Genomic DNA, 24,321 nt, shown 5'->3' with positions numbered 1-24,321 from the left:
ATGCGTAGCCAGCGGGCAGCAGACAGACCCCCCCGACCCCGGGGCTTGGAAGGGGGCATAGGGCAGGGGGTGCCAGCTGAGGAGCACGAGGCTGGATTAACGTTTAAAGGCTTTTCCAGCCTTATTTTCTGCGACTCTGCTTCTGCGCTTGGGGATGGATTTCTTTGTCAGCCGTAGAAATAAGAAAGTCTGTGTTATTGGGAGATTTTTATTGCCGGATATATGTATCATTTGACCTTTTGCTCTCAGTTGTCGAAGACGTGCAGCGAGCCCAGAGCAACCTTTTCACATCATCATAGAAACTGCTGCTGTCATAGCACAGAAACTTAATTTTAGCCTAGATTTCTGAGGAAACGAGGCACGTAAACTCACGCTAGTTGTCTGTCCGTCTGTCTTGGCAGCCAGCTGGGTCTGTCTGCTCTCAACAGCTTCTGTTGCCATTGATCAACTCTCCGTCAGTCTGGCAGGGCAGGTGATGGTCCCAGCGGTGAGAAGACCCTTCAGGGGATGCGAGGAGTGACGGCTGGGTGGGTGAGAGGGATGGAGACCCAAAGTGGGAAGGCAGGAGTGTGAGCTGGGTTATTCGTTGCCGGTTTGATCCACTGATGGCCAACACAGGGAGCTGGGGGCCATGACACCAGCACACGGAGATGGCTTATCTCCCACGGAGTTACTGGGTAGATGGATGCCCGTTGGGGATGGGGTGGGAAATAGGACGAGAGTTACATGATAAGGAGATGAGCAACCGAGGGGTGAAGATTTTGGACCCAGCTCAGTAGGAAATCAGGCTTTGCTCCCTCTGCCATCCCCTGGAAAACCAATTACTGCAAAGCAGAGCTCAGGCTGGGCAGCCAGGAAAGGCGGAGGTGGGGGAGAAGCTGCGTGGGGCTGCCCCGAAGGGCACCGTTATTTCCCCATGGTCAAATCAGGGCAATGCATTTGCATTTCGTGTGAGGTCCAAGGGACCAGGCACTTCACCTCCCTCCCCGCGTGCCTCTGCCTTTAGGAGGCCAAATGCTCATTAATTTAACTCCTATTCTGCAGGCTACAACTGCAGCTTGGGAAACTCAGATTTATATTGCCAGTGAGTGCCAAGCACGGCAGGAGAGGCCAGGACACCACTTGGCACGGAACAGGGAGGCAAATGGTCCTTTTTCCCCCTGTGGATGTGCTCTCTGAACTCAGGGCACCCCGGGGTTCATGGGTTCCACGCAACGGGAGGATGGTGGAGTGCCGTGAGGAAGAGTTTTCCCATTTTGAAAACAATATTTTGAATAACTAATAGTAAGTCCTGTCTCATTTATCCTCTTTTCTGTCTTTCTGGCCCTTTAAACATGTAGGCTTGTTTTAAAAAAAAATCTTCGTGAGATTTTACCCCCAAATAATTCCAAATCTCATAAATTCAAACACATTATGTATTCTGTTTCCAAGCATCATAAGCCCCACGGTAAGGCTGCAGGGTGAAGCACATCTAGATATTACCAGGGCTTGCTTTGCCACATCACTGGTTTTATGGGGATAAAACTGTGCTGCAGACTGGGCTCCAAGAGCCCTTGGCATAATATCCCTTACTTTCTCTAAACTGTTATAATAAGATTTTTACAGATCCCAGGTGAAAAGTAACCTTCTCTGACTTACAGATACCATTTTGCTGCATCCAAACATCTAGCCAATATTTGGAGTCTTGCAAGCTATTTTCATCTGGAGGGAAAGGAGCCCCGGGATGGTATTCGGCGTATTTCAATGGTTTCTTCTGCTGTTGCTTATCATTTTTACCTGTTGTCTGTTGGGTTTTTTACCTTCATTTTTAGTCGTGCCTGTTCCCTCTTGTGAATATCCAGATAAACCCGCTCCTACGGTTTGTTGTCTGCCTGGGACTTGCAATGCTATTGCAAGAATGGAGCTGCGTACGTCTCACATTAGTCCAGAGCGGTGGCTTTCGGGCCAGCTGACACCTATGGGACCTCCAGGCTCCCTTGTGACAATATAAAGGGGAAGCTTTTCAAGGGCAAAAAGATGACCGGGTTGTAGGTTGGTCACCTCTTGTGAACCAGATGAGGATATGTCAAAAACCGCAGGTTTGCAACCCTGAAAGACCTTTTAACTCCAACAGATGTGGTCAACTGTGCGCGCGTCTGGTTGCACGATGTGAGTGGGAGTCGGGGCCCTTCAGACCCCTCAGAGGAGCAGCCTTCCTTTGCCAGGACTTGCTTTTCCAGGAGCCTTTTTCCCTTCCTGAGCCTTTCCAATTCAGGGAGCTGTGAAGCAGACCCCTGGGGTGAACCCTACCACATCCAGGGGGTTTATGTACCCAGCTGTGTCCCCCCCCCAGGGCCTGCACAGCCCCTTATGCTGGTGTTCATCACTACAATGATTTTTGAAAGTAATATGGAGTGACTGTAAGGACCCATAGTTTCGTAGGAAGAAATGTCATGAAATGACATTTGATGAAGAAATGTCATCTCCCCAAAGCATGGGGAGATGGGATGCAGAGGTGGGGTGATCTGAGCCTGCCGTGGTCTTGCAGGAGGGGGCTCTTCCCTCCTCTTCCCACCTTCCCAACCCAAGGAAATCCCAAGCGGCAGCAGCGCGGCAGACCAGCTGTAGGGATGTCGGTTCTTGCTGGGCTGCGGGAGGAAGGACGCGGCAAAATGAGCGGGCAGCGTCCATTTACTGTAATGGGCTTCGGTTTGGGTCAATGGCTTTCTTCCTCCTATTAATCATTGTTGCAGTCCACTGTGCAAAGGCAGTGCTGGAAGCTAAAAGGGAAATAATCCCGTCCCTGCAGAGAATGAAAACAACCCATTAGCGATGCACGCAATGCTCCCTCGCTTGCATTTGCTGTCTGTCTGTCTTTTAATTGTCACTGGGGTTACAAGTGGAGGAAGGGCTGGGCTCGGTTTGTATATCCATTTTTCATTAAAAGGATTACTTGGAAAGAGGTGTCCTGCGCGCAGGTTTCCCTGATTAATCCTTGACATTTTTGAGAGTCAGAGGTCTCCCTGTGCTATTCAGCTTCCCAACAACCTTTTCTTCTGGCTTAACTGCTGCTGAAATTAGATTTTAAAATTACCTGGTCATCCGTGCGACTCCTTATGGAGAAGTTTATCCTGTGATGGGAGCCGGGTGAAGGCTCCACGCACCACGAACAGCCCCTCAGCCCCTGGTCCCCTCAAAATCCCCATGGGAGCCAGCTGCCACGTGTGCTCGCCCAGCCGGCGTTCGTGCCGAGTGATGGGGAACGGCCAAGCTGCCTCCACAAGTGCGTGGGTAACAGATTTTTCAACCCTCGGGGGAATCACTCGCCTGCTCCTTCCAGCTGAGGGTACCAGCAGCGAAGCATCAATACGGGGAAAATCACTCGTCTGCCAGTGCCGGACCTGGGTGCGAGTGGTGGGGCTGGGGTTTGGTGAGACCCAGACTGGACATCCACAGGGCTCGGCTTCTGCCGGGCTGATGAGCTGGTAAGCGGATAATGAAACTGTTGGTGATTAATAGACTTTTTAAATGGGGCTAGGACTTGGAGGCAGTCCAGGGAAACACAAGCTGCTTATGGCTATGCCGTGACACGTGGAGCTATGCTCTTCGGATAAATTATTCATTGCCATTTTCCCAGCTCAGCTCTCTTACTGACCTGGCATCACTGATGAAGAAAGGTCTGCAGAGAATAACTGATGAGGTGGGACCGAAAGAGCAGAAAGTTTGGACGGAGGCTCAGCATGTAGGCAAACATCATGACAAATGGAAAACAACAGGAGGAGGCAAAAATTGAACTGGGAGGTGAAAATCGAGGACAAGCTGGAAAACCTGGCGGAGAACTAACGGCAGAGGTGAGGGCTGTGGAAATGGCATGAGGAGAAGCACAGGGCTAGAAACTCTGCAAGGACTGGAGCATGGTCCCAACATTTTCCTGAAGCCAGGAATGAGCACGTCTAAGACAGCTCCGCTGAATGGGTCAGGATGCTGGAGCATGAGAAACGGCAGTGACCCAGGGATGGGGACCATGGAAACGAGCCGGCTGGAAAGAAGGCGGCCAGGGCCAGAGCTGCAGAAAATAAAAGATGATGTGATGAGGGAAACAGTTAGCTCTAGAAACTGCCCTGCTACTGAAGAGCTGCAAAGTACAGCTGTGATGACTTGGATGCGTGTCAGGAACGGCCCCTAAAAGATACCCTACATGGAAACACACATGGGAGTGTGAGGCACTAGAAATAGAAGAAAACCGAGCAGAGGGCAGGCTGAGTAAAGAGCAAAACTGAGCTAAATGGTTTGAAGACAAGACCAACAAAGTAGAAAGAAACCTCTTTACTGATGGACTAGAAATAAAATTAAAAAAAAAAAAAATCCATTAAAATTTTCTTGGTTCAACTAATTCATAGAAGGGTTTAAAACTTGACTTGACCGAAGAGCACCTCTCACCCAGGCATCGGAGCTGCTGGGGTCGGGAGGGCTGGGAGGGAGCTGGAAGGAGCCGTCCCACCCCAGGGAGGGGTGTAGGATCCAGCCCTCTCCTGCAGCTTCTACTTACAGCCAAGCCACCAGCGTGCAGTCATGGTCCCACGTGTTCTCAGGGTACACAATTTGTGGACAGGCCTGGATATTTTACTGAAACCTGTGAAATAAGTCTCCAGACTGTCCTGGCACCTACATCCCACAGTAATCCTTGGAGTAGGGGTTGGTGCTGGAAAAGCACCACCCTTCCTTCATTTTTTCTACTAGGGAGGAACCACGGGGCATCACGGCTGCCTGCTGGGAGCTGGGATGGTTCAGGAAGTTTTCCATACAGATTTTTGATGGCTTTCTGAAATTCCTCTTTGCTTTGATGCACATTGAAATTTGTATGCACCTAGCTCATGTTTTGGAGCTTTGAATTGTACTTCAGGTAGCACCAAAGAGGTGGTGGATATTAAATGAATAATTAAATGAAGAGAAGCAGTACAGACACAAGGCAGAAAGCACTGCTATACAAAGAAATGATCCCATCGCTCTTCTCATAAAGATGAAACACGTTCCTTATGCAGATGAGGACATTTGGCTTTCAGGAATTCAGATGGGATTGACTTAGCTGAAATAACAAATATGGCCAAGAAAGAAGGCAAGAGCTTTGATTTACACTGTTGAAGGGGTGTTCTTCGTTCGGCGGGATGGCTTGCACTGTGGGGCTCTCGTACCCACCAAAACCGAAGGGGGACTGTGCCTCTGAGCACAGCTACCAGGGAGAACCAGGGGTGGGAATTGGTGCATCGAGCGAGAATGTGGTTGCTTAAAATTCATTAAATGAAAGCAGCGCTTTGCAAGCAGTGGTGCAGGCTGCGCATCTCGTGCTACCAATCGCTGGATGAGTGCCCGGGTTTGCAGGACCTCCTCGCCACAGGAGCATCGTGATTTATGGAAAACTGAGGACATGGATAAAGTGTTTGTATTTGTTTCTTACTTACGAAAACCTGTAGCCATAAATTCGTATGCAGAGCTGGCCTGACTGGTAGATCCATCAGGGCTCGCTCTTCTCCAGGATTTAGCCATCAGCTTGTCAAAGGCAGCTGCTCAGAGGCTGAATTTTGTTTCTGCTCCCACAGTCACCAAATTTTCAGTCAATCCCAGCCTGGATGGCTGCTGTAATCCTTCACCACATCAGCTGTGCCACCGTCTTTCCCCTCGGCGGGGGCCCTGGGATGGGAGAGGAGCTCGGGCAGATGCCGGCCCCCCTCCCAGGTGCCACCAGGGTGTACCTCCAGCACCTCCCGGGATGGGTGGCACTCAAGAAAACCTGGGAGAAAGGAAAAAGTGTCTTTTTTATTTCCATAGGGCTGTTTTTCAAGCATTCAAGAAGTGCTGGAGGTGGACTCGTGGCTGCAAAAGCAATAAAATTGCTTAGCTTTGTTAGCAGTAGTAATGCAGGAGAAAGTATCATTTTAAGGGATTTTTTTTAAGGGAACATTTAGAGGAGAAGATTGACTAAAATCCTGGAAGCAAGGAAAGAAGCATTGCACTAAAGTAATAAAATTACTTTGCTCCAACCCTTCCACTGTGAAATACTTGGCTTATTCTTTTGTGAGGCAACATGTTGTTCTGAAATTAATTTAATGTAAAAAAAAAAAAAAGCCCTGTCAGTTGTTGAAATGGCAACAAACTGGCATCAAAGGATCTGCTCATCTTTCTCAAGTTTAGCCTCATAGGAAATTCCAAAACTTGTTGGTTTTGATCCAGCAGAGAATAAAAGCCCATTGCGAAACGGGGGAATTCCCTGCAAAAATGGAAATTCCACCTCCCACGCAGCGCTAGTTACTCTCATTAGCTTTCGTTTCTTGCTTGCACGCACCCTGGTTTCCCTGTGCTTCCCAGGACTCGCTGATGTAAATGCATGAAGGTGGCACAGTGCTTCCCAGCCACATCAGCCCCAGAAAAGCACCAGCTCAGAAGAGCGAGGAGGGACTGGGAGCTCGCCCAGCACGGGAGAAGGTGCCCACCTTTCTTTCTTGTGTTTTGCCACCAAAAGCTGGCCAGAAAGAAAGCAGAATGGGGCTGACAGTTCGGCTGAATGTGGTCATGAAGGCTTGGACGGTGCTCGTACCCCCGGGAGGGGACAGCTTGCTGAGGAGGGAAAAGCCCTCCTCCTAACTTGCAGGCAAACTGAAGTAAGATTTGGGCAAATTGTCTGCAGAAGTGGAAAATTAAAGACCTGCTGGAGCTGCAGCATGAACCAAGCCTGGTTCCTCCTGGGATTGTCCCTGGCAGGATTGTGCCCATGTGGATCCTCTGCCTAGGCAGGAGTGAATTCTTCTTCTCTACCTGGACATCTATATCTACCAAATGAATAGGATTACTCTTGGTGCAGTTTATCTCCGCTCTGTAGTTAGGTTATTTGTTGAGGGATAGACAGACGGATGTTGAAGCACTTGTGGGAAAACTGCTTTTCTCCCTCCCTAGCATGACTGTGCCAGCTCACCCCCCTTGAAAACTTGGCCAGCAGGGGGTTGAATGTAAAATGATTTAGCACTGGATAAAAAAAAAAATCATGGGAAACTTTTTCCCACCCCTACTGTTTTTTTTTTCTCTATCTGGTTTCCACACCTCAGCATCACACAGAGAATCACTTTCCATGGAAAAACCATACTCACCACCAGGAAAATCTGCTTTCTGCTCTTACAAGCAACAGAGCAGCTTGCCCAGGCCAGGACGTTGCCGTCCCAGATGGTCCTTTGTGTGGGATCGCTTCGGCTGGACCTGGGCATGCAGCCACAGGGAGACATGTCCTTCACGGCCCAGAGATCCCCAGCACGAGCCGGTCCTGTGTGCACCTCAGAGTGCCCGTGCATTCATACTTGATTCTTTGGCATGTTTGGGGCCCTCTGCAGCAAAATATTCCAGCATGAAGCTTCCCTTCCCTTCTTTAGCATGAGAAAGAGGTTGCACAAGAGCCCCAGCTGGGGCTCCACATTGCAGTTCTTCAAAATGTGCTTGCATCATGTACGTAATTTTTACGTAGTCCTGGCAAACATTTCTGGGCACTACTGCAGCACGCATGAGAGCAAAGGGTATCATGACCTTGGGAGCATCCCCACTGGTCCCACATGCAGGTCATACCACCGAGTCCCATCACCCAGTGACGAGGGGAATGCACCAGCATGCAGACCAGAGGCAGGACTTGCCTCCCGTGAGGAACAAATAAGCAACTGTTATAAAGAAAGAAAGAAAAGGACTGGGAGAGGGAAGGGGAAAAGTAATGAACTGAAAGAATAAATTCTTTTGATTTGACAGCAAAAATAGTTCTTTACTGTTAAAGAATAGAGCACGGTCTAGTTTGGTTTCTAGTTGTACCTGCTGCAATTCACAGGCTGGCTCATATCAGAGCATTGCAGTTATATAAAGGGATATATTCTTGAAGGTATGTGGTGGCCTGAAATTTTCGTAATGAATAAAATTCAGATTGTGGCCTCTGTTGTTACACTGCTGGATCATCCTGGCAGTGACATACTATGGATGGAAAGAAGCAAGAACAGGCTGAAGTTGCACAAACCTGTATTTCAAAATTAGGAATGCATAAAGTTTGTTCCAGATAGGGGTTCCCCTGCAAGATACACTCAAAGTACTCAGTTACCAGCAGCAAGGCAACTAGTCAGGATTCAGATGGGTGTAAATAAGACTGGGGCCAATAAGCTCTATTTCTGCTTCCTAATGGAAATGTCCAGGGAGACTGAGGGCTGCAGGACTGATAGGACTCTTCTGGCTTATCAGATCGAACCTCCTTTGGCCCCCAGCCCCTCACCACTTAGTGCTGCTTATAAAGTTACTGTGCTTTAGACCCAGGTGGATGTGGGGTCCCATACGCCGGGTCGGAGGCTGCTCTGAGCCCACTGGTACCCTCGGTGAATGCCCAGCCAAAGCCTCTGCTGACTCCACGCGGTTTCGTTTGCCTTGAGCATCGCTGAGCAAAGCAGGCGAGGCTTCACCAGGGCTTCACACGAGGCTTTCCATCCCCACGTCAAATGTGAGGCACGCAGACCTGCCCCACGCAAGCACCACAACAGAGACACACGGAGTTTTTTGCTCCGCCAGCTTTCCCATCTCTCACCCCAGGTTACTGCAGACGTCGCTATTGCCTGCCAGGGCACCCCTTTCACACCGTGCTGTTGCAGTGCATTCTGTTTCTTCTGCTGTGGTCTTCAAGGTGAAATGATCAGGGTTTTGGCAGAAGATAACCATTTGAAAGAGCTACATCACCAAACTTTGCAAGTTGTTAGTGTCTCACACACAGGATTCTCCACTGGATGTGGGTAGCCCCTCGCATTATACCCAGCTCCAGGTGCTATGAAGCTTGGAGGCACGGGAACCCTGAAAGTCCTCATCTTGAACCATGGGCTTTCTCAGGGCACAAGAAGGACCAAAAGGCTTGTGGACTGATGAAGCTTTTAGTGCCAGACAAATACATCTAACAGGTAGTGTCTGATGCTGATGCTACAGCCACATTCCTCACATGGCTTGCTGTGGTTGTGATGGGGGTTTAATGTTTAAGTTTTTCTTTATAAGAGTAGTTGCTTCATCTTTTTTTTCATTGCACGTTTCCATTTATAAGGCACAAGTATTGTCAGCACCTGGAATACTTAAAGTGAGCAATTAGGATAATTATTTTTATTAAGATAACACCAGAAAGCCCTCAGTGAGGGTGAGGACGCTATGATTTCATGTGTTGTTCAAAGACAGGGCAGAGACCGTTTCTGCTCTACCTTGTAGTCTGTCTCTTGCTTGTCATTTATTAAGGTAAACAGTGGTCAATGTCCTAAATAAGCCCAGGACAGAGATTGAGCGCGAGTTGAGGATTTGGCCCACTGATGTTGCTGCACAGTCAGAGCCAATGCCATGGAGAGTTGTCCCCAAGAATGCAGCTTCCCTCCAAATGAAAAGCCGGGGGAGAGCTGATGGGGCTTTGCAGTGTCCCTCAGAGATTGCTGGGGCACATGAATTGCTGCTTTTCTGGCTGTGGAAACGTTGCGCTTGGCACCACTGTAGTGGGAAGCACGATTCACGTGGACTGAGCTGTGCCAGAAGTAGGATGCTGAGGGCTCACAACCTCATGCCGATGCAGAGCTGCTTTGGAGCCCAACAGAGTGGGTATTCCTCTGCGGAGAGGGTTGTGGCACTGGATTCCTGCTCTACATGGGCAGTAAAAATGACGCAGCCTGCAATAAAAGCAACCTGGCTTGTTATTTATGAAAAAATTTGCCCCACGACCAGTGGTATTAAGGACTAAGCCTCAACGTAACAAACCGTTGAGCCCTTAAGTGTCCTGCTCAAATGCCTCCTATGACATTGATATCCAAGAGAGTGGTTTAGACCTCTGACTTCCCAGTGTTGGCTCCGTATAGCCTGGCTGAGGAGCAGGGCCTATATTCAAACCATAATCTATAGGCACCTCCCTAGGGTGTTTTGATGGCTCCTCTTTATTGACCACGTAAGCAGACAGGGTCTGGGAATGCTGGATAATTGTGGTTTGAATTGCTCACTACTCTCTTGAATGTAGACTCCACAGGAGGCACCAGTGCCAATTGTCGGTGTCATAGAAAATGCCCTGCATATCATCTTAGTCTCTTTTTGAGACGTTTGTCTAACCCAAGACACCATTCATCTGGACAGAGGTTCTTAAATAATGATTTTCCCCAAACAGAACTTCAAATGAAATACCATGATTAAAACCTTAATTATTGCCCAAACAACTTTAGCTTAATTGCCAGCTCCGGCTGAACAGACCCATTGGGATGTTAGGGAATTGTAGCTAATGCAAACAGAACTCTGATGTATTTCTTCACAATATTCTGTTAAGTAAAATCCTTGAATTCCTCCAGTGTTATTTTAAAGAACTGCATGTGATAAGTCAACTTGGTTATGTGCTCTGTGTGAAAAATTGCCAAATATCCCACAGGGCAAATACGAAAAAGCAGCAGAGAAGACATTCTGAAGAAATGACTCTTTATTGACTTTTTTGTCCCACCTTTAAAGGACATCAATCAAATATTGTTGAAGGCTGTGATTTCACAATTTCATTGTGATTCCAGAGGGTGGGAAGTAAAGTGAATTTCATGTTGGCATATCATTGATTGTGTGATTTTTCTTTTTCGAACCAAAAAAGAAACAAAGCAAGAGGGAGAACAGTGATGGAGAGCAAGGAAACAATGAGAGTCCTTGATTCGCTCCCTTCTGATATCAACGACAGCTCATGCTGGTCTATCACAAGGACAGGATTCACACAGAAGAGGAATAAGATGGGAAAGCAAAATTTATCATCAGGGAAATGACTTTTGAGCAGAGAAATTATGGTAGTGACGTGGGTACCTATTTAGTCTATAGTATATTTTTCTTGATCTTTGCTCCTTTGCAGTTGCCAAATACTGCTGTTCCGGCAGATCAAATCTGAAATCAAGGCTTTTACTCTGTGCCATATCATGTTTCTGTTTTGCAAGCGGTTATGTCTTGAATAGAAAAACAGCGTATGATAAACCTATTAATTCACGGACGACCACCCACTGTCGCAGCTGAAGTTCAGCAGTAAAACTCCCAGCGATGAGGCAGTGCACAGGAGCGCAGCTGTCCTCCATGGGCCTCCACTCACGCCCAGTTGCACCGGCTTTCTCCATCTACCTGACCATGAAGATTTAGGGTCTGCTCTACCATCTCGTTTCTACCATCCCCTCCAAACCTTTTGAAGCCCCAAATCACACATTCCATTACCAAGGGCCACCTTTGATTATTCTCTTAGCCATATGTCTCATACTTCAAGGGCCAGAAGTTTTATTTTTCCTCCTAACTGTTTAGACTCCATATAGACCCCATCGACATCTTTTAATCTATTTTCTCTGTTGTTACCTATTGCCACTGTAGTCCCTGTCTCAAAGAACTTCACTATGAGCTTGAGACCAGAGATTCATATCCTCCAGTGCCTTGAATGGCCTTGAGCTGTTAATTTTCAAGGACTACTATGAATGACAGCAGGTGAGGATCTGACACTGATAATCTACAGAAGCAATAATTTTTAAATGCAGTCTCCTAAGTGAGTTTGTGTTGTGAGCAATCACGGAAGAGGAGGAACTGGGGAGAGCTGTGTGCCAAGGAGGCAACAAGGGACACCAAGGATGAACGAAATTGCACGTGAAAGGGGAAAACTGAGGAGGGGCCAGGCGATAAATAATGAGGTAGCTTGTGCTAAATGATAGCATCCAGCTGTCCATGAATTGTTGTCATGAAGTGGTGTCAGGTGAACCCAAAATGCGCGGGGGCCTTTAGAAGTTTTCCTGGGATCCTGTTTCCAGATGTTGCTTCTCAGGGTTTCCGTCCGGTTGGAGATGGGACAGCATGAATTCAAATGCTGCCAGTCATTGATGCTTCTTCTGGGAAGGCTGTGAGGAGCTGTTTTTCTTAACATTTCAAGTGAAACGTCCTTGAAGTGTCAGTAAGTGTGACAGTGTGATGAAAAGGATTTACAGCAGAGCTGCCTGGAATGTATATGAGGGGACAATGACAAGAAAGGAAAGAAGAAAAGAAAGCAAGCAGAGCTCTAAATGAGTGAAAATATAGGGTTGATTTCTTAACACAGACTTTAACATCCCAGTAACAGTCCAGTTGTTCACCATTACGCATAGAATATGTGTTATACATCAGTGTCTCCTGCAAGGCTGTTTCTCTTAGCAGTGGGAGCCTTTCTTTCCTGCTAGACTTTGAATCTGATTTCCAGATTATTTAACTACTTTCCAACTGAGTCAAGATACTGGAATGTTTCTTTTGGAATTGTCCAAAACGAGCTTTTTCTTCTTTTCTTGGAGATTCACTTCTATTTCTGTATAGAGTTCATGAAGTGCCTAGTCTTAAAATCTTCTGCAGCTGACTAGTTTCAATAGCAGCTTTGCACACAAAAGGCTTTGTCTGAACAGACCCTTGGCACTGCTGTGGATGAAATGCATGAAGTGATCTATGTGAAACTGCCTGAGTAGACAAGTATTTTCCAGGAAACTTAAAGGGAGGAGAGTATCCAAGTTCCCTGGACAACTCTGACCAATTTTGCAACTATTTCTGTGGTGACAGTGGCTGATGAGAAAGGAAGTAAACGATGGGGAGATGCATTGAGCCGCTTATCTCTGTCATGTCTTGATTAATGCAACTGAAAGGCAGAAGCTGTAATTGAACATGGGGTTCCATGTTGAAGTCGCTAACAGACAGATGCTTTGATGGGAGGAGAGCAGATAGGCCAAGCTGTATTCGTTATGTGAATATTGCTAAGTATTATGTTTACCTAAATGTTAAGTAAAAAATTAGAAAAGAAAAATGAGGTCTTCTCTGGGTTTGAAATATTAAACAGAGGCTAAATGATCAGTTCTGAGCTCTGAAAAGCCTGCTTACATGAATCATTGACAAAGTGAAGATGTGAACCTTATTAAATGTATCAGTTCCTGGAATGGGACTTTGGGCTTTTTACTATGGAAAAACTTTCCCTGAAAATAACTGCTTTTCCAGTGGGATTAGCACCATCCAGAGTTAACTCCCTACTGAAGTCAATGGTCCCTCGTGAGAGGTCCAGGACAGCACTTGGCTCTTGTGAGTGGTTGTCCTTCCTCGTGCAGAGGTGCTTAAAACAGAGAATGTAGCTGGGTGACATAGCTATATTTCATGGGACTGGATTTATCTGTATGCTGGGGAATGAGTTGATCACTCTACTTTTGCACAAGCTGATTTATTTTGCGTTCTTGTTATGAATGTAATTCCTTATGGGGAAAGACTTCCTGACTGCAGTTATGTTTGTTCTTATTACAGAGCCATTCCCCATCTCATTGTGCTTAATCTACTTTCCTAATGTTGTCAAGTTGCTCTCAAAATTAGAATGCAAGTTTTGATATACCAAAAATACGAAGCAAGACTCTCCAAAGTACAAGTAGACTGAAGCCTGTGTAGAATCACCACCCTGGAGACTAGTGAATTACTGGAGAGAATTTTTTAGAAAAATTATAATGAATAATAGAGCTATTTTTGGATGTTCTTTTAAAATCAGTGGCTGTCTAAAAACGGTAGCTTCTACCACAGCCTTCATTGTAACTGGAAAATGGATCCATCCACAGAGCTCCACCAAACGCGTATCACACAGGCTGACAGCTCCCATTCTATTACCTTTAATGCTGCATTTCTAAGTGATAATTATTTTAATGGGTGATTGTTCTAGTTTTGAGCAGTTCAAGGAATTTCTGATACGGGTAAGCAGGTGTAACTTTTAAAACCTTTGCTTCATATAAATTTGCCCTATAATTGATCATATAAGTCTGTGATACAATCCCAAGAAAATGGTCTGAATAAAACCTATCATTTTATCTCCTTTGACATACTTAGATCCATTAGACAAGGTTCTCCATTCTCTCTTTAATTATTTGTTCTGGCAATAAAACCTTTGGTGGCTGTTTAAGAAATAAACCTGGAGTTCAAAAACTCCCAGTAGGAACTGTGGTGAATATAATTTCATTATACATAGCAGAGAAAACATACTATTCTATTTGCTGAACCCTTTGTGGTCTATTGGGAGAGTCCTGGAACAGAGAGAAGAAAATGCCTCCTTCTATGGGTTGCAAATTGGATCATATCTAAGTTTTAATTTTGAGCTCTGAGACACCAGTGCCAAATGAGTCACTGGCCAGATGAAAAAGAAATACAACAGACTCCAATTTTCTTTTCTGTCCGTCAGTCTTGGCGCTGTTTTGGACACAGGACAGACAGATGCTTCTATAAACCTCCTCCATTCTGCAGGGAACCACAGAAAGCAACTGCCTGGGCACAGGAGCTTGTATTTTGGTGGTCATTGGATGAGAAAGAAAGGCATAACCATGAAAGCTGTTCACACCATGTCTGTCAGGAGAGAGATTCCCATAAGGGGAAATGTCCCTGCCAAGCAAACTGCAGCAAGTGGATACCCAAGGAAGGAGAACATCTGCTTTTCAAGAATCACCATTGCATGGGAAAGCTCTGGGGCTACTGGTGCCTCTGCTTCCCACAGTGAAGACTGGGGCGGGGGTGGATATGTCTGTGTTGGATGTTTTCCTACCTACTGCCATTACGAGGTAGGGGATTACCCAAGGATTTTCCCTGTTCTGAATAGTCACGAAGGCAGGTGTGCGAGTCTGTGATGAAGACATTGGGAAAGGGGAGTTGCTGCAAAGCACTGTGTTCCCTCCTTGTGGTCATGGGGGAGGAGGGCAGATGGGTCAGGATTTGGTCTTGTCCTGTTTCTTATCACCCAGAGAGGGTGGCTGGGAGGAGGCAAGGCAAGGCAAAGCAAGGTGTGGCAAGGACAGGAGAGGAGCATATGGTTTTCAGGTAGAAAATAAGACATATGGGATCTTGACATTTTCTTTGACTTGTCCCTGAGTGTACATATCAGCACCAAAGACTAAATTGGCCCATTTAGTATTCAGGAGGCCTGTGGTGTCCAAAATACCCATCTTTTTTTTTCCTCTTCTGGTTACTTTCTTATTCCTGATGAATATAAATATATCACAAATTCATGATAAACTGGGATAAATGTATTGGTAAGAGAGGACAGGCTTCCTTGTCACAGTAGGACATGGTAAGTCAGTAATACCCGGTATGTGTTATCAGCTCCTGCTACACAGACCCTCACAGTCTTCATTATTGTCTCAATGTGCTCTGCAAACAGGGAGGTCTCCAAGTGATGGGGCTAAAGCTGCAGCCTTTGTGAAAAGTCAGCTGTCCTCTGGCATGCTGTGTCTTGCAAAGATGGACTTTATGTGATTAAAACCAGTATTAGGAAAAACCCCACCAAGTGTGGCTGGCTCAGAACAGTGTGATACCAGTCAGACATGACACGACATCACTGACTGGTTAGGTGAAACAGGTCAGCTCCTCTTCGTTTGCAAGGACGTTTGGAGACGGCTGATTACCTGAATGGTTTGGGCTCCTCTGCTGTTCCCAGACACCTGACACACAAATGTGGATACAGCTCAGAGGACAGGTCTGGCCCTAACGCAGTGCGTGTTTAGGGGCCAAGCACTCTGCAGTGCCTCAACATCCCCCGTGTGGCCCTGGGAATGTTTCAGCCCGCACGGTTCTTGGATGAGCAAAAAGTACATCTTTGTCAGCTCTCCAGGAACACGGGTGATCTTTTGTCTGCATTCCTAGCTGAGACTCATTCAGTGACCTGAAGGGCAGAGCTCCTTTGATCATATTTCATCAGCTTGCTTTGCCGAGCAGGTTTCAGCCAACTTTTGATCTGTGGCTGGTAATGCAGTCCTAATTAGCCAGCAGCCAATTCTGCAATCAGATGACAGCCTCTCGCTTCAAGCAATGGGCTTCCTGAGGGGGTACCTGCTGTGGCAAGAGCCTTACCCTGGGCTGCCAGGACCACAAGCTACTGCCTCGTCATACACATCTGGATTCACTGCACTCCCAGTGCGGACAGGTTGGGACATCCTGATGGGAAGAACTGCTTGCGGTCAGCTGTAAGAGCTACACAGAAGCCTGTGGTGAAATCTCAAAAGCAGTTAAAACACCCAGTCAAACGCCAGAATTGCTTTTCTTATCGGCAGATGTATTTTCTCTCCATGGGATAGCATTCCTGAGGCATATGCCATCAGCCCAGTCTCACTATGTCCTTCTCTCTCAGTAGATCTCCTCTTCCAAGTCATGACAACAGCACATTTGTGCTGGCAGAGAACAGGTGAGCTCTAACTAGAGCTCATGATCATCTCGTAACATAATTCCTCCTGTGCCCACCCTCACTTCCATTTCTGCTCTCCAGTCAAAGCACACCAATTCAAAGATTGCAAGGTGCCAACCATTCTGGCATACCTTTTTTTTCTCCAGTAGATTGGTCACACCCAAGTAGGACTTCAGCTCCATGGTGCTGACAGATCCACCTGCCCTGCAGATGGCCTCAGCCAGCTCTTGCCGGGGGAGTACTGGACATGGAAGTCAGTGCTTTCTCCTGTGAATCCACATCTGTTCATGTGCGGGTGAGTCTGGCTTCTTGAAACAATCATGGCATTTTTTCTCAGATGATCGCAAAGCATCTAGACAATAACACCCACCAAATGCCATTTTGTTTAGCATCTTGTTGGCACTGAGTTTACCGGGCCAAGTGCATGCCTGGCTGCTAGCCTGGGCTAGAGGTTCTGTTCCAGCTTTTCCTGATCTCTAAGTTGTCAGACATACCCAGAGGGTTCTGCCACTGCGATGAGAGCACCCACCAGCCAGGAGGCACACAACCAATCCACCAGCTGGGACCATGCCGTGGACCTGTCTCCTTTTCTGAGCTTTATTGTGCAGGGTTCATTTTGGGGAGTATCAGGTAGGCTTCCATAGTAAATAGTCTACAAAGAAAGAGGATAATTTTCTGAATTGTTACCAAATCTCCTGGGTGGGAAGTGGGGAAAGGAGCAAAGAGAAGAATCTGGGTGTCACTGAGTGTGCCAGGCATGGCTGTTTGCATTGGTATCACTGTTTTAAGTCTTACGACAACAAAACATCACATTACAGCTCTGAATAGGGCTGTGTGCTGTAAGGCAGCTCTTCTGCAGAACTGATGCTGTGCGGGGTGTGTTGGCCAGCCATGGCTTGCCTTTAGCTTCTCAGCTTGAGCTGGGATTCTCATTAAGCCTCTGTCATGCCTAGTTCTTCACTTAAATTACAGCTCAGCAGCAGTATTTAAAAGGTTTTAACTCAACAGACATCTTCCTGTGTGGACACCATCTCAAACCATGCTGGTGCCCTGGATACTGATCCTGGCTGCAGGGACCATTTCGGTACACATAATTGCCTGCCAACAGGGCAGGGCTTGTAATGAGCCAGAAGAGATTTGTACATCTTCTCAGGAGTATCTGTCCCTATCAGTCTTGGAACAGACTGTCCTGTCTCCATATGAAATCTCTCTACACCAGTGATTTACCCTCTCTTCTCCCAGGAGGCAGATGTATGTCTAATGGCCCTTGTGTCCTTTATCACCTGAGCCATTGGAATAAGGCAGCTACCGCTGCACCAGATGCATACAAAGGTTGTTTGGTTTTGCCTTACTGTCAGTGCAGACTGCTTTTAGCTTGTTTGGAAAAGCTGCCGCAGATGCAGGTTAATGCTGACATTTCTTTAACTGTTGGCATCAAGTAATAACATGGTTGATGTTGCCTAGGGGATTAGCTGGACCCTGCAATGTCTCCTGCTGCTTCTTGGTGCTCTTGGCTCATGTATCTGCTGTAATTGCTTTCCCTGGCATCAAGTCAGTGTCAAGCTACGGCCTCTCTGACACCCAGTGATCTCTCTCGCAGCAAAAAATAAAAATAATTCCTGTAACATTTAATCATGAAACCTGCTGGTGAATTCTCCATGCTGTGCTGGGGTGCACAGGGCCGTGAAAGCTTCTTCAATAGAATCAACCTTGCACCGAGAAAAAAAGAATCCTGTCTCTAATGAAATATTAATTCAAGTTGCTAGCATCAGCATTCTAGGATTTTGATTTTTCAAAGTCATCAGGTTGAAGGAAAACATATTTTCAGCCCTCGGTCCACCAAATACAGAACAGAGCTGTTCTGAGAGTTGTCAGCCTGATCCTTGCCTAAACTGCTTGAATCTTATTTTCCATTTGGTCTAATCATCCCCCAGCCTTGAAATGAATTGTTCTGGAGCCAGTATCTGGCAGTGGGAGCACCCAGACCTCGCAGGCATTGTTAGAGCTGGGTTCCTGCTGAGACCGTTCAGAGAACTCTCTCATTCTCTTCCAGAGTTTGTTTCCCCACTGTCACCATATAGCGTTTTCTTGTTTAAATAAAAGCTGCCCATCTGGTCTGGTCTCTACAGTGTGCTTCTAGTCAGCTTTTAGCAAACTAGCCTGAGGAAGTGCAGCACTTTCTGGGAAAAATCCCAGCAACACCTCCCCCCCCCCCGCCTTCCACTCGCCAATAAATCAAAGCTTGCACTCCAGCACCCTCTGGCAGGAGGGTGCAAAAATGTTATTACTGCAAAGGGGGAAGGAATCCCAGGAACACACAGAGAATAATAATAAGAGGAGACTCGTGATTAGGCATTCCTCAGCAATAATAGTGTTTTAGAAGCTCTTGCCAGAGCTACTTAGGGCATGCTGCGCCGCTGTGCAGAGGCTCCTGCTACGCAGTGCTAAAAAGCTGATGATCAGCTAACGGGGAAGGGAGCAGCCTCTGTCCGCTGTCTTAGCTCTGCGTGGTTACTGAACACCACGTGGTACCACACGCGAAATAAAATGGAAAATACCCCCAGTGAAAGAGGGAAGCCATTCAAGGAAAAGACACAGCTGAAGGAGCTGCAGGCTCAGTGGCAGACACCACAAACAGAGATGACGCTTGTCATTTGGAAAGAGATGCAAAACCTGCAGCGGCTCCATTGCTTTGCAGCATTGACAGAGGCTGCCAGCAGCTCCAGAGCACACATGGGTGATCAGCCCCAAACCAAACTGGATATTTGTTTATTTTAATTTGGATACAGATGCCCAAATCAGCATGGTGGCAGAAACAGTTTTATTAACACTGGAAGCGACACCATCGATAACACAAGACATGCAGTAAACCCTAGAGACTACATGAACTAATCTTTACCGAGGAAGGGTGTGAAATGCAAGCTCAGATAAGTACCAAAGTGAATGCAAATCTGTTACATTCAGGAATGTGTATGTGCAGGAAACTGAATCTCTTTATAATTTGGGAAATCTTACTTGCTGCATTTCAACAGAAAGGATGGGCACCAAAGAGGGAGAAGCAAGAGGTAAGAACTGGGGAACATACAAAAACCTCTGCTGATGGAGACATTTCAACAGATTCCTGTAAACATGTTGGAAGGGAGTGATTTCGCTGCATGCAAAGGGAATGTTTTCATAAGGGTACACTTGATGCCAGATATTTTTCTACACTTGACACTCCAGCATCAGCAAGTCTCTGGAGCAAGTAAAAAAACAGCACATGTTTGCTCACATTCAGCACACTGTTTGGGAGATATTATTTTCTCCAACCACCGCTGAAGTCGCATTCAGCAGCCCAGATGTTTCATCAGGCCAACCAACCATCTTTTGTTTCTCTGACTGCAGGGAGGGATGGAGACTACCCTCACAGGTCTTTTAAAAAGCACATCAAGCAAACAGCTATCCGGTGTAGTACTGGTAAAGCTGATGCTGCATTTGGGCTAAGAACTTGACACAAGCCCCCTTCATTCTGCATTTTTTCCTGTACTAAGACCTGGGAAAACACAGTATAAGAGATCATGCCAACACACCAAGCTGCTCTGACACCAGCTGGAGCAATTAGGCTAAAGCAAAGTGACGGTAATGGAAGACAGCTGCAATATGCTTGTCCTACTAGATAGAAAGATTTATGGGGAAACGTGGGTCTCATCTTCCTCAGGCAAAACCTGGAAGCTGCACAAAGCATACACTGAAAAAATGGGATGCAAATCTTATTCAGGTGGAGAAACTGAAGGAATCACTTGAAGTCCTGCTGTGAGGGCAACGGTAGGTTGGCTGATGTAGCTGTAGGCAGAGCCAGAGGATAGGTTTGTCCAGGGTGCAGATATTTCAGCACAAGTGCCAACGCACACGCCTCAGAAATTAATAGGACATTTTAAATCAGTGAGGTTGTTTAATTATGCTGGAAGCTATGTGTTATGATCATCTCAATTGTTACTTGCTATTACATTTGGCTTGGGGAAAAAAAGGCGTGGGGAGCTGCCTCTCTAAGGGAGCCTGGCAAGAGCTGGGCAGAAAGAGATGTGCTTGCAGAGATGTGTCAGGCAGCCCGGAGCGGCTGGACATCAGGCTTTGAAAGGTGAGTGTCCCCATCAGTGTCCTTTGCTAGGACTGATTGCAGAACATGTTTAGCTTTCTACCATTTAAATGTACAAATGACTACTCTGTGACTCAATTAATAGCTCCAGTGCTCCTGGCCAGGCTCTCTCCCTTGAAGGGCAAAAGGCAGCTCTCTGTGACTATTAATGCTCCTCTAATGCTGCAGACTTGTTCTGATTTTCATGAAGTGGCACTCCAGAGCCAGAGCTGATGCTGGTCTCCCAGCTAGATCTCCTGGACCTGCCTACCCACCGTGCTCCCTCTGCCAGGGCAGCACATCCTACAACCCCTTCCTCAGGGACAGACAAAGAGCCAAACTCTTCTCCTTCTTTTGGAGGAAAATTGCTACCATTTCTGATAGAACTGAACTTACTAGGAATCAATTCATTACTTCTGAGAAAAGGGAGTCACAGTGGACACCCCTCTCCTCTCCTCTCCAGGCAGTGGGACCCACTCTTGACTTCTACAAGCAATTCTCTGCCACCCCACACCGAGTAACTGGGGGGAAGGATCAAAGCCTGGTACTCCTCCTGTCCATGCTGTGCATGGTCACCAACGTGCACTGCACCGAACTCCATCACGAGCTCCTGCAGTCCCAGGACATCCACAGTCCTTGTGTCATCGGGCAGAAACGCAGTGGGTCCATGGTGAGTGAATATCACAGGGCCAGCACTTGCTGAGGGACAGGGATGGGTCTCGTCAGGCTCGGTGAACCCTGCTCAACGTCAAGGCCATAGGCCAGGTGGTGAGCCCCTACAGGCACGGGCTTTCCCAGTGATGGAGATGTGTTTTCACGTCTTTGGTTTCCAAAGACTGGGAGAACCAGCTTTGTTTTGGGTGAAAACAGTGCATACGCTGATTAGGTATTTTTGGACTGACTTTAACTTTGCCAGAACCTGAGAAAGGAAATGCAAGTGGGGGAAGTTGGAGACAGTGAACACCAAGCTGCTCCATTTCAGAGACAGCGAGGGTCCGAGAGGACGGGGCAAAGATCAGAGCAGCCTCTGCTGTCAGAAAGACAAATGTTGTTTACTGAGAGACTGGAGGATGATATTGTGCTCTGGAAAAAAGTATTAAACACTATCAGTGGGAGGGGAAGGCTGGGGGATTTCTAGATGGCACCACAGCTGGCGTGGAACGTAGGAACTCCTCTGGAAAGAACCATAAACAACAGCCAACCACCGTGACGTCTCAGGGGACTGCATCCAAGAACTGTGCATTAAAATAAAGCCATATTACAAACCTAGAAGTGGGAAGTAAATGACTAAGAACGTCCAAAGTCTCCTAATGCTGCAGAGGAATGGGTCACATTAGGAAAGCATAAAGAGAAATCACCACATGCACATAATTCCATGCTGCATGTTCATTGTCATCCTCGAGTTTCCTGCAAGGGTAGCACTTTCTCCCTGAAGACTGCATAAAATGTTCTTTGATTTCCTGGTTGGAGGTAACTATCTCAGAGCAGGAGACGGAGACAGAGGGGAGGGAGTGGGGGAAACCCATGAGCAAGCAGAAGGCATGGATTTTGCGGGAAGGGCAGTGAGCAGAGATACTGGAAACATGTTCCTGCCTGGGAAAGATGTCCATATCTGCTTCTCACTGCTTTGGTATGGTGCAGCTTGAGGGAAGGAGGGAACAGGTTTCAGGCCGCAGCTGGTCTGCGCCACTTTACCCTGCACCAGAAGGGCTGTGAGACTTTAAAGCAGAGGAGAAGATACAGGACTGAACTGTCTCATCATGGCAGGGTTATTAAGTACAGAAGAAGAAAGATTGGGTCCGAAGGGCTGGGAAAAGGCTTAACAAGCCACTTGAAGGAGAGGATCTGATCTGAAGCTTTTGAGCTTATTTTTAAAGACTCAAGAAGGAACAGGAGCAGGGTCCTTGCAGGGCTGCCTCCAGCAATGCTGAGGGCACCCCTACTCACTGCTGGTGGCTGTACCCAGGCAAATGTGGGACCTTGTGCAACAGCTAGTAGCAGAGATCCCCACTTCTTGACCCCTGGAAGAAGTGTGGACAGTCAACCAAAACTGGGAGACTCCCAGCATCCAGCCTGTGGTGTAGCTGCAGAAGTAGAAAGGGATGTAGATTGTTGGGGAGCCCAGACCACCGCAGACACTGAAGAAGAAGGAGGGGTGATGCTCCTTCAGTGATGGGGACTGCCATGCCATATACAAGGTGGCTTTGCCCAGATAAGGACTAAGATAACCAGGAAGACTGGGAAGGTCTAGGCTGTTGAAGGTTGTGAGCTGGTAAGCCCAGCTGACATGTTTTTGACCAAGAACAGAAGGTGCCTGGTTCAAGGCATGGCAGATCTGTAGACACAGGGAAAGGTACTGGCCATGTAAGGCTCTTTGGGGGAGGGATTTTAATTGTGGGAATGCCTTGGTGTCCTAAAGGTGATGCTAGAAGGAAGGATGAAGCAAGGAAGAAAGCCATGAGATTTGAGATCATGGGTGGAAGGTTTGCTGGAGGTGTCAGAGGAGATAATCTGACACTTCTCAGGGTAGGGGAAGTGGCATAAATCTTTTGCTAGAGCTAGGCCAGGCCATGGACCTGGAGGGATCTACTTTTTCAGAAAATTGAAACAGTTTTCTAAAGGACAGCAGGGTCTAGGTAGGGGAATGGAGGCCAAGAAAGAGCAGTTAGCTCAGAGGAACAAAGGTTTGGGAACCAAGAACAGACTGCAAATTGGTAAGCCCAAGTAATATATGGCTTACGTGTGTGAGGTCCAGTGGCAAGGGGCAAGAATCTGAGCTGTGGAGAGCATTGACCCCACTCCTCATGGAGCAATGGGAAGAGCAAAAGGATATTTCTAGATGGTGTGCAGTTTTTTGTGGGGGAGAGGACGGACGTATGTCAGATTTCAAAGTCCATGTGTCCTCTGGTATAATTAAGCAGGTTCAAGTAAAAGCTACGGTAATGGCTTCTTTTGCAGGCAATACGCCAGAAGTGGGAACCTTTGAATACGGAAGAGGATGCTCTTCTCTCGGGAGCGTTCTTCAAGACCGCACACAGGGAGGCTGCTCTCATGACACCCGGAGCCAGCCTTGGGACAGTTTGATTTCAGCAGGTGCCCCACTGTGTTGTCCACGCTGGAGATCTTCAGAGGACTCAGCAGCCTCCCTGCTCAGCATCTGACTTGGCCAAGACTTGGGAGACTGTGGTAGCCCCACCAGCACCTTTCGAACTGTTTGCACCTTGTTTAAGCCAGCCAAAACACCTAGTCTCACCAGAGTACAGGCTTTGGGTGGGAAGAGTTTTCCCCTCACATGTTTACTGCATTGCGTCATGGGTGTGACATCATTTCAGGCTGAGAATTACAACCACCACCTCTAACGAATGCAAGTGCTCAACAGCTGCAGGGGTTGGGGTTTTCTCTTGGCTTTATTTTCACGTCAATAAAGGGGAATTTGTAGGGGGTTTGTCGGGGAGTCTCTCCCTCAGCCCAACGGGAAATTCCACCTCGGCTGGCAAGCGTGGAAAGAAATTAAGACCTACAGAGACATTTAGGTAACCAACATCCCACTGAAACCATGGGACGTAGGACCCCTTTGTGGGGGGACAATGCCTTTGTGGCTTGGCTCCTCCTTGGGGAGAGGAAGATTTGGGGGGGGGGGAAGGTCAAGCCAGGGAACCAAGGGGCCGTCCTCCTTAAAGACAGCAGTGACTCCTGTTACCGGAGCCCCCCATAGCGGCTGGGGATCTCAGGAGATGCGGACACCCCCAGGGTGTGGTGTGAGAACCAGGCGAAGCCCCAGCCGACACCCGCTGCTAGCCAAGGCCCGAGCCCCGCGGAGCAGCCGCCTCTTCCCGGGGTCAGCCCGGGGGGGGCTGAACTCGTCTGCCTCCCCCCGTCCCCGTCCCGGGCCCGCCCGGCCCTCCCCGCCGCGGGGAAGGCAGGAGCCCGCCAAGCCAAGGCCGCGCCTGAGGCCCGGCCCCGCCGGAGGCAGGCGGCAAGTCCCCGGCGGGCCGCACGGGGGCGC

The sequence above is a fragment of the Haliaeetus leucocephalus genome, unplaced genomic scaffold (assembly GCF_000737465.1).
Source record: "Haliaeetus leucocephalus isolate CR32 unplaced genomic scaffold, Haliaeetus_leucocephalus-4.0 Scaffold351, whole genome shotgun sequence".
Lineage (NCBI taxonomy): Eukaryota > Metazoa > Chordata > Aves > Accipitriformes > Accipitridae > Haliaeetus > Haliaeetus leucocephalus.
Note: the sequence above shows the minus strand (reverse complement) of the source record.